Below are 10,234 nucleotides of genomic sequence, written 5' to 3' on the forward strand. Positions count from 1 at the left end.
AAAGAGGAATAGTTTCCTGTACCTGGAATGAGGACATCTCTACGACAGTCATACAGCATCCCCAGCTGGAAGGGTCGGCCCAGAGCGGCTAGCTCGATGGTCTCCGAGTCAGACATGACTCAGTGTTCTGAAAACATATCAGAACTGGGGTTACTTCAGCAGCCCCGGTATTAGAAAATTGCAACAGATAATATGGCTGTCAACATAAAAATCATAGTTATTTTGCTCATTGCCCAGACAATGCAGCGTGTGTAAATTATCACTGATACAGTATGTTATGCAAACATTTGAGTCACTCACATCTTTGTTCTCCAGTCTTGTTGTTCTTTCTGAACAGGAAGAGGACTCTGGAGCCCTAACGATTGGTGCTCTTATTTCTTTGGGGGAAAAAAACAAAGACACTGAACATGTTGATGGTTTTCTGGTGGACATAATACAGTCTTAATTAAAACAATCCACCTTAAGTTGACTTAAGTAATGTACCAAACTGAAAAAAATAGAGGACATATATTACAAATGTGAGTAGAAAATACAGAAGTTTCTCTACACTCTGGATTTGTTCTTCAGCAAAACAGCAGCCACACCTCTTGTTTTGGCATACAGCTTAGCTTTTTGATGAGGCTGGTAACCCTCAAATTCTAGAAGGACTGTCAGTCAGCGCTCTAGATGATATTCACAGGAGTTTTGAAAATGTATTTGGAAGCTATATATGGTTTACATGTTAACAGAATAACCTACAATATTTTTTCAGCTTTACTCACAGGACAATGGCATTCAACCCAGCGTAGGCATAGCCTATAGGCCTAGTGTTTTCATTTTTAGTTGAACTATTTTTTGTATTCATTCAGGTTCACAGTGCGGACCAAACCAAGGTCCCCGTGCCGAACGGTTTGGTAGGTATAGCTGTACCGTTACAGCCCTATCCTAGTATACAGACACAACCAGGTCAACTCAACTGTAAAGAAACATTTTAAATGTTCACATAACAACGCAACACAACTCCAAACACGACAGATAAGAAGCTACATAGCCCCCTAGGCTATATGAATATAAAGAGACTTGAGCCAAAGAAAAATGGACTTGTGGATGGAATGAGTTATCATACCTCGTCAATTCTACCATTACGTAACATTTGAGGACACAATTTAAAAGGCCTATGTATTTCATGTTTTGTTCACTGTACAATATAACCACAAGGCTGACCATCTTTCCCTCCCTCTTTCTGGCTGCCCTCCCCCTTCTTGCAGGTTCACCTCTCAAAAATGCAACAATAGAAAAAGTAGCTAAATGAATAAAGAGTAAAAATAAAAGCACAATTACATTATTTCACCAATTTAATAATGGGCAGTTCTTCACAAATAGTCACATAGACTATATGGAAATAACACGAGCCAAGCATGTTTACATGTAGAATGATATAGGTTATAAGACCTATGATTCATTTCATTAGTTCTACTACCTCAGCATTGCTCATTTTATAAAGGTTTAAATATGTTGTAGTGAAGTTCAGCTTCAGTCCACTGGGGGCGCTGTGTCACTGTCAGAAGATATGTGCTTCAGTCAGAAAAACATTTGCTCATCTCTTCGTTCTCAGCTAGCTACAGAAACGAAACCCATCAAATACACTTGCTGGAAATAACTACTTTTCCTAATATCATGACTTCTATCAACATTCTTAGCTTGCCCATTCACTAAATATACTGTTAAATAACTCAGACTGACATCCAATACCTTTAGGATACTGAAACCTAACGCTCACTTATTAGCATTAGCCTACCCTTATGCTGATGGGGACTAGTTAGCTACCGCCAAACCTGCAGCTAACTGCTGCTGCACTGCCTTTCTGGCTGTTCTACCCTCTCCACCTCATTCACTACTAACTCAACCTGATCACTTTTTTTTGCCTGTTTCAGAAGAAATTCTGAGTATCCATATTTGCTGTGTTATGCTGAGGTGTTTTACTGAGTGATGACATTGACATCTAACCGGTGCTGTAGAGGTGGGGGTTAAGGGACAGGAGTGGTCCACTGTGTTATAGCTCTACCAATCACAGTAGACTCTGAGTCACACCAGGGGCTTCTTGCAGTGTCTGCTACTGCCTAGCAAAGTATATTGGATAGTTTATTTTAGTCATTAAAATGTGCATAGCGCAAGTGATAAATCCTGAATAAAATGTGTGGATTTTTCTGTGTCAGAAGAGATCCGGCAACAAGGCATCAATAGAATCTATTTATTGCAAAGCTACAGATTCTCAGATATTGACAGGCATTGGTTTTGAAAAGCATTTGATGGCAGCAGCCAGGTAAACAAAACCAAAGACTGCTAACAGGGCTATTAAATCATTGTCATTTGTGTGAACTATCCCTTTAAGCACATCATTTGAGGAAAATAAAACAGGCAGTGCAATTGTAGATATTAAAAGTATACAATGATTGTGTACTTTCTCCAATAATTCATTGTGGATAAATTAACTGTTTATGCCCTTGTCTCTTAATATTTGAATACATTTATACAGTTCTGTGATCTCCTTTTGCATTTACTTTTTCCTGCTTTATCCTGGTCCTTTCATCCTTCTCTCGCTGTCTATTGTGTTCTATTAATTTTAGTCTTTGGTTCTCAAGCTCCTGTCTTCGTTTTTCTTCCATCTTTTTTTCTGTTTCCATTCTCACTTTCTCAGCAAGGAGTTGCTTGTTTTCCTCTTCAGTCCTCCTCTTTTCCTCCTCCACTTTCTGTTTTTCAGTTTTGGCTTGATCGAGGTCTCTCTCTGCCTTATCCGCTCGATCTTTTGACCAGTCTCCACCCATTCGCTTGTTGGTCTCTGACTTTCTTAGAGATGATATGAAAATAACAACAAAAATAGACAGTGAATGCTTTTGCTCGCAAAGCAGTAATTTTGTACTGTCTGATTTGTGAGTTGACCTTCGTGCCCGCTCCCATCCCCTACTATTCTGTATTTCTTTTGACTCATTTGAATACAGTCAGACCAGAAAAGCCACATCCCAGAAGGGCAGATAAGCGGCAACCCTGATTAGAAGCACCTGCTGCTCATCTGTTTCCTTACAGATGTTGTCACTACACACTGAAGGCTGTAAAGCCGCCACATCTGTGTGCGCTATCCCTGATGCAGTGAAAATTACTAAAAACATAGAATAATGAAGAAAGATTTATGCGACAACTTACACCAGCGGGTTTTACGCACCAGCCAAGCCTCTGGGAGAGCGCGATGGTTCTCTTTTGTTCAATAAAGCATACACATTATTACAGCTATTGTCCGGGATTGGTACATACATATTTAAAAAATATATATAATTACATTTAAATTAATGACACAGTATAACCAGCAATTTGAAGAATACAACTTATAAATACGTCATGAGCTTACGATTGTTTATTTTGGGTTCTAATGGGGAAAAAGACACTTATTTTACTCCATTGTTTATAAATATAAAAAAGCTATGTATAGATTCAAAAGATGGTTAAAACTATAATGCAGATGTCATGGACTGTCAGTCCTGGCATCTGGAGCACATTCTTGAATTTGAGAGGGGTTACATTTCCCTAGCCCCATCCCTCAGCTGCGGACCACAATAAGTGGTGGGACGGACAATGTTATTTCTCAACTATCAATTCAAGTAACAATTAAAGCTACAATTAAAACTACATTTGGTGAAACAGCGCCTTTGATATTGTTTTAGTGATGAAACGCAGGAGACAAGTTGTGTCAGATGGAAGAAAGGTGTTCTTCCTTTGAAGTAACTTCGTTGTTGTAATATTCCAAACGGACGTGCCAGTTTCACCAAATGCGGATTGTAGCTTTAATGATTGGACAGTAAAGGTTTTGCTTAGCAACCATTTAGGCTTATCGAAATGAAATAAGGGTTAGTAGCCTACCTTAAATCAACGAAGCTTTCCGATGGATGTCAACCAGACAGAAATCACAAGTAGATGTACAAAATAGAAGCCAAGTAGAGCCCATAGGTCGGGATGTATCTCTACCAAGATGTAGACCGGGAGTGACACCCTGTTTTATAGACCAAATCACAGAGTTTCTAAACCCAGAGGTGCAACATCACGAGACTTCCAGGAACGCTTGTGAAACAGACTGAACAGAACATGCCGGGATTTGGTGCTTGAGAAGTCAATGAGAGAAGTGAAAATATCTTCCTTAGTTGTTCATTTTCACAAAATCAAAAGGAAAAATCTAGATTCGAGACAATTTCTTAAGTAGTTGAACATGTTATTTCACCAATCTCGTGAAAGTAATAAACTGACACGTTTTAATTTTAGTCAAAAACAAGTTTATATCGAAGGACTACCTTTGATTTTCCTGCTTGCACATGCGCAATTCGGCGCAAGATGACCATTAGACCCGATGACTTGCTTCTACGCCTGAGCTTTGACAGCCAACGTCGCCATGACATCACCTACAAGTGTAGTCGCGGATTTGAATAGGATAATCATTTTTAGCTTATCTTCATACTGTATTGTCTTTGACCAAATCTCTCTTTCTTGTAATATATGTGACCACCCCACCCAAACACTCTTCTTGTAAATCACATGACTAAAGGTAAGCCTCTGACTGCAGTCCGAATTCAAAGGGTGCATTCCAAACATGTAAAAAACACCCTCTCCCCTCAAATTAAGTGGACACTTCAAATCAAATCAAATGTATTTGTCACATACACGTGTTTAGCATATGTTATTGCTGGTGTAGCGAAATGGGTTGTTTTTACAGGGTCAGCCATAGTAGTACGGTGCCCCTGGAGCAAATAAAGGTTAAGTTCCTTGCTCAAGGGCACATCGACCGATTTTTCACCTGGTCGGCTTGATTATTCAAACCATCAACCGCTCGGTTACTGGCCCAACGGTCTAACCGCTAGGCTACCTGCCGCCCTGATGACATATCATGACGAATGATGAGTTGACACTTGCAGGGCAAGGGGCGAGGGAAGAATGAATACATTTTAAATGGACCCCGCCCTTGCCCAGAAATGTGTCACTAGTTCGTCCCACGGTTGTGTTTTCTGTCATCATGGAACCACCGGTAGCTGTTGTGTGTGCCTTATATGCGACACAGTGAATGATGATTGCATTTCATATTTTGGCTAGAAGACAACACATCCGCAGACATCGAATGCTAGCCATCAGAGGACATCAGGTAAATCGAAAACTACAATGTATAAATGTGATGCCAGGACAAGTTGTATGCTCTAGCTAACGTTTCCAAAAGCTAACCAAACAAAAACATCATTACTTTTCCGATATGTGCTTGTGCTGTCGTGAATTAGTAGCACCATTTCTAACTTATTTACATTCATTTTTACTTGTATGTTGACCTCTCCATATTGATGTTAGTTTCATGTTTTGGCAGACTTTTCTTAGCGGATGTATAATCATCACAAATTGAATTATGGGGCGTTTACGTTGTCAACTTCCCTTGCTTGGCTAATTGTTTGGACCGAAGGCAAAGATGGCTGCAGGGATTCCCCCGAGGGTAAGTGGAGGAGGGTGTGTCTTTTGTGTTTCAATCAATCAAATGTATTTAAGAAGCGCTTTTTACATCAGCCAATGTCACAAAGTGCTATACAGAAACCCAGCCTAAAACACCAAACAGCAAGCAATGCAGATGTAGAAGCACGGTGACTTGGACAAATTCCCTAGAAAGGCAGGAACCTAGGAAGAAACCTGGAGAGGAACCAGGCTCTGAGGGGTGGCCAGTCCTCTTCTGGCTGTGACGGGTGGAGTTTATAACAGTACATGGCCCAGATGTTCAAACGTTCATAGATGACCAGCAGGGTCAAATAATAATAATCACAGCGGTTGTAGAGGATGTAACAGGTCGGCACCTCAGGAGTAAATGTCAGTTGGCTTTTCATAGCCGATCATTCAGAGGTAGAGACAGCAGGTGCGGTAGAGAGACAGAGCTGAAACAGCAGTTCCAGGACATGGTAGCACGTCTGGTGAACAGGTCAGGGTTCCATAGCCGCAGGCAGAAAAGTTGAAACTGGAGCAGCAGCACGACCAGATGGACAGGGGACAGCAAGGCATCATCAGGCCAGATAGTCCTGAGGAATGGTCCTAGGGCTCAGGTCCTCCAAGAGAAGAGAAAGAGAAAGAGAGAGATAGAATTAGAGGGAGCATCCTTAAATTCACACAGAACACCGGATAAAACAGGAGAAATACTCCAGATATAACAGACTGACCCTAGCCCCCGACACAAACTATTGCAGCATAATTACTGGAGGCTGAGACAGGAGGGGTCGGGAGACACTGTGGCCCCATCTGACTATACCCCCGGACTGGGCCAACCAGGCAGGATATAACCCCACCCACTTTGCCAATGCACAGCCCCCACACCACTAGAGGGATATCTTCAAACCACCAACTTACTACCCTGAGACAAGGCCGAGTATAGCCCATGAAGATCTCCCCCACGGCACGAACCCGAGGTGGGTGCCAACCAGGACAGGAAGATCACGTCAGTGACTCAACCCACTCAAGTGATGCACCCCTCCTAGGGACGACATGAAAGAGCACCAGTAAGCCAGCGACTCAGTCCCCGTAATAGGGTTAGAGGCAGAGAGCGGGGAACCGGCCAGGCAGAGACAGCAAGGGTGGTTCGTCGCTCCAGTGCCTTTCCGTTCACCTCACACCCCTGGGCCAGACTACACTCAATCATAGGACCTACTGAAGAGATGAGTCTTCAATAAAGACTTAAGGTCGAGACCGAGTCTGCATCTCTCACATGGGTAGGCAGACCATTCCTTAAAAATAGAGCTCTATAGGAGAAAGCCCTGCCTCCTGCTGTTTGCTTAGAAATTCTAGGGACAATAAGGAGGCCTGCATCTTGTGACCGTAGCATACGTGTAGGTATGTATGGCAGGACCAAATCAGAAAGATAGATAGGAGCAAGCCCATGTCACGCTTTGTAGGTTAGCAGTAAAACCTTGAAATCATCCCTAGCCTAATCAGGAAGCCAGTGTAGAGGCTAGCACTGGAGTAATATGATACATTTTTTTTTGTTCTAGTCAAGATTCTAGCAGCCGTGTTTAGCACTAACTGAAGTTTATTTAGTGCTTCATCCGGGTAGCCGGAAAGTAGAGCATTGCAGTCGACTAATCTAGAAGTGCCAAAAGCGTGGATACATTATTCTGCATCATTTATCGTCAAAGGAATGAGCGTTACACCGAGGCCTGTACTCTGGAGCGGGATGATGGAGTCTTACGTGAGCATCGCTCCACACTTCTTCTGCGCGCCGAAACCACTCATCTTTCGCAGGAGCTTCAGTCTGGCCCGGGATCCACGGAGCCAGAGCCGGCTGAAATCCCAAAACCCACTGGAAGGGGGTCAACCCAGTGGAGAAGTGACGTAGTGAGTTCTGGGCGTACTCTGCCCATGGAAGAAATCGTGCCCACTCATCCTGCCGGTCCTGACAGTGAATCCTCAGGAACCTCACGAGCTCCTGGTTCAAACTCTCCACCTGCCCGTTTGACTGAGGCCGGTACCCGGAAGTGAGGCTGACCGTGACCCCGAGCTTCTCCACAAAGGTCCTCCATACTCGTGATGTGAATTGGGGGCCACGGTCGGAGACAATGACAACATACACTCAATTAATATTTGGTAGCATTGCCTTTAAATGTTTAACTTGGGTCAAACGTTTTGTGTAGCCTTCCACAAGCTTCCCACAATAAGTTGGGTGAATTCCTCCTGACAGAGCTGGTGTATCTGAGTCAGGTTTGTAGGCCTCCTTGCTCGCACACGCTTTTTCAGTTCTGCCCACAAATTTTCTATCGGATTGAGGTCAGGGCTTTGTGATGGCCACTCCAATACCTTGACTTTGTTGTCCTTAAGCAATTTTACCATAACTTTGGAAGTATGCTTGGGGTTATTGTCCATTTGGAAGACCCATTTGTGACCAAGCTTTAACTTCCTGACTGATGTCTTGAGATGTTGCTTCAATATATCCACATAATTTTCCATCCTCAAGATGCCATCTATTTTGTGAAGTGCACCAGTCCCTCCCGCAGCAAAGCACCCCCACAACATGATGCTACCACCCCCATGCTTCACGGTTGGGATGGTGTTCTTCGGCTTGCAAGCCTCCCCCTTTTTCCTCCAAACATAACGATGGTCATTATGGCCAAACAGTTCTATTTTTGTTTTGTCAGACCAGGGGACATTTCTCCAAAAAGTACAATCTTTGTCCCCATGTGCAGTCGCAAACCAAAGTCTGGCTTTTTATGGCGGTTTTGGAACAGTGGCTTCTTCCTTGCAGAGCGGCCTTTCAGGTTATGTCGATATAGGACTCGTTTAACTGTGGATAGAAATACTTTTGTACCTGTTTCCTCCAGCATCTTCACAAGGTCCTTTGCTGTTGTTCTGGTATTGATTCGCACTTTTCGCACCAAAGTACATTCATCTCTAGGAGACAGAACGCGTCTCCTTCCTGAGCGGTATGACGGCAGCATGGTCCCATGGTGTTTATACTTGCGTACTATTGTTTGTACAGATGGACGTGGTACCTTCAGGTGTTTGGAAATTGCTCCAAAGGATGAACCAGACTTGTGGAGGTCTACAATATTTGTCTGAGGTCTTGGCTGATTTCTTTAGATTTTTCCCATGATGTCAAGCAAAGAGGCACTGCATTTGAAGGTAGGCCTTGAAATACATCCACAGGTACACCTCCAATTGGCTCAAATGATGTCAATTAGCCTATCAGAAGCTTCTAAAGCCATGACATCATTTTCTGGAATTTTCCAAGCCGACTAAAGGCACAGTCAACTTAGTGTATGTAATCTTCTGACCCACTGGAATTGTGATACAGTGAATTATAAGTGAAATAATCTGTCTGTTAACAATTGTTGGAAAAATTACTTGTGTCATGCACAAAGTAGATGTCCTAAACGACTTGCCAAAACTATAGTTTGATAACAAGAAATGTGTGGAGTGGTTGAAAAACTAGTTTTAATGACTCCAACATAAGTGTATGTAAACTTCCAACTTCAACTGTACTTCCTGAAGTGTTTCCATTCCCCTTTTAACCTCTCTAGGGGAGGTGGGACGAAATCGTCCCAGACTATTCAACAGCCAGTGACAAATCAGAGCGCCAAATTTAAAACCACAAAATGTCATAATTCAAAGTTCTCAAACATAGGACTATTTTACACCATTTTATAGATACACTTCTCCTGAATCGAACAACGTTGTCCGATTTCCAAAAGGCTTTACAGCAAAAGCGAAACATTAGATTATGTTAGGAGAGTACATAGACACAAATAATCACACAGCCATTTTCCAAGCAAGCATATACTGTATGTCACATAAACCCAAACCACAGCTAAATGCAGCACTAACTTTTGATGATCTTCATCAGATGACACTCCTAGGACATTATGTTATACAATACATGCATGTTTTGTTCAATCAAGTTCATATTTATATCAAAAAACAGCTTTTTACATTAGCATGTGATGTTCAGAACTAGCATACCCACTGAAAACTTCCGGTGAATTTACTACATTACTCACGATAAACGTTCACAAAATACATAACAATTATTTTAAGAATTATAGACACAGAACTCCTTTATGCAATCGCTATGTCCGATTTTAAAATAGCTTTTCGGCGAAAGCACATTTTGCAATATTCTGAGTAGATAGCTTGGCCATCACGGCTAGCTAATTTGACACCCACCAAGTTTGGGACAACCTAAACTCAGAATTACTATTAGAAAAATTGGATTACCTTTGCTGTTCTTCATCAGAATGCACTCCCAGGACTTCTACTTCAACAACAAATGTTGTTTTGGTTCCAAATAATTCATAGTTATATCCAAATACCGCCGTTTTGTTCGTGCGTTCAGGTAACTATCCAAACAGTGACGCGCGAGCGCATTTCGTGACAAAAAAAATTCAAGATATTCCATTAAAAGCGTGTCAAACGCTGTTTAAAATCAATTTTTATGCAACTTTTCTCGTAAAATAGGGATAATATTCCAACCGGGCAACGTTGTATTCATTCAAAGGCTGAAAGAAAAAAATTGAGAAGTCTCGTGAATGCGCATCTCAGTCTCACTGTCCCCAGGCTGACCACTCACAAACAGAGCTGCTGTACTTTGCCCAGAGACAGCAGACACACCATTCCACTTTCTGGCGGCTTCAGAGAGCCAATGGAAGCCTTAGAAAGTGTCACGTTACAGCACAGATGCTGTATTTTCGATAGAGATGCAACAGAA

The 10,234-nt window shown here is 42.2% G+C and overlaps 1 long non-coding RNA gene across 1 annotated transcript; it reads right to left on the reverse strand.

Annotated features, from left to right (window-relative positions):
- Window positions 1-2,214: 2,214 nt before the first annotated feature.
- On the reverse strand, window positions 2,215-4,033 carry LOC145878559 (uncharacterized). Its single transcript, XR_014391999.1, has 2 exons — window positions 3,892-4,033; window positions 2,215-2,826 (listed from the first exon to the last, which is right to left on the reverse strand). It is a non-coding gene; the product is annotated as an uncharacterized LOC145878559 (long non-coding RNA).
- Between the last annotated feature and the right edge of the window lie 6,201 nt (window positions 4,034-10,234).

Source organism: Salmo salar, chromosome 04 (assembly GCF_965601325.2).
Source record: "Salmo salar chromosome 04, fSalSal1, whole genome shotgun sequence".
NCBI classification, from domain to species: domain Eukaryota; kingdom Metazoa; phylum Chordata; class Actinopteri; order Salmoniformes; family Salmonidae; genus Salmo; species Salmo salar.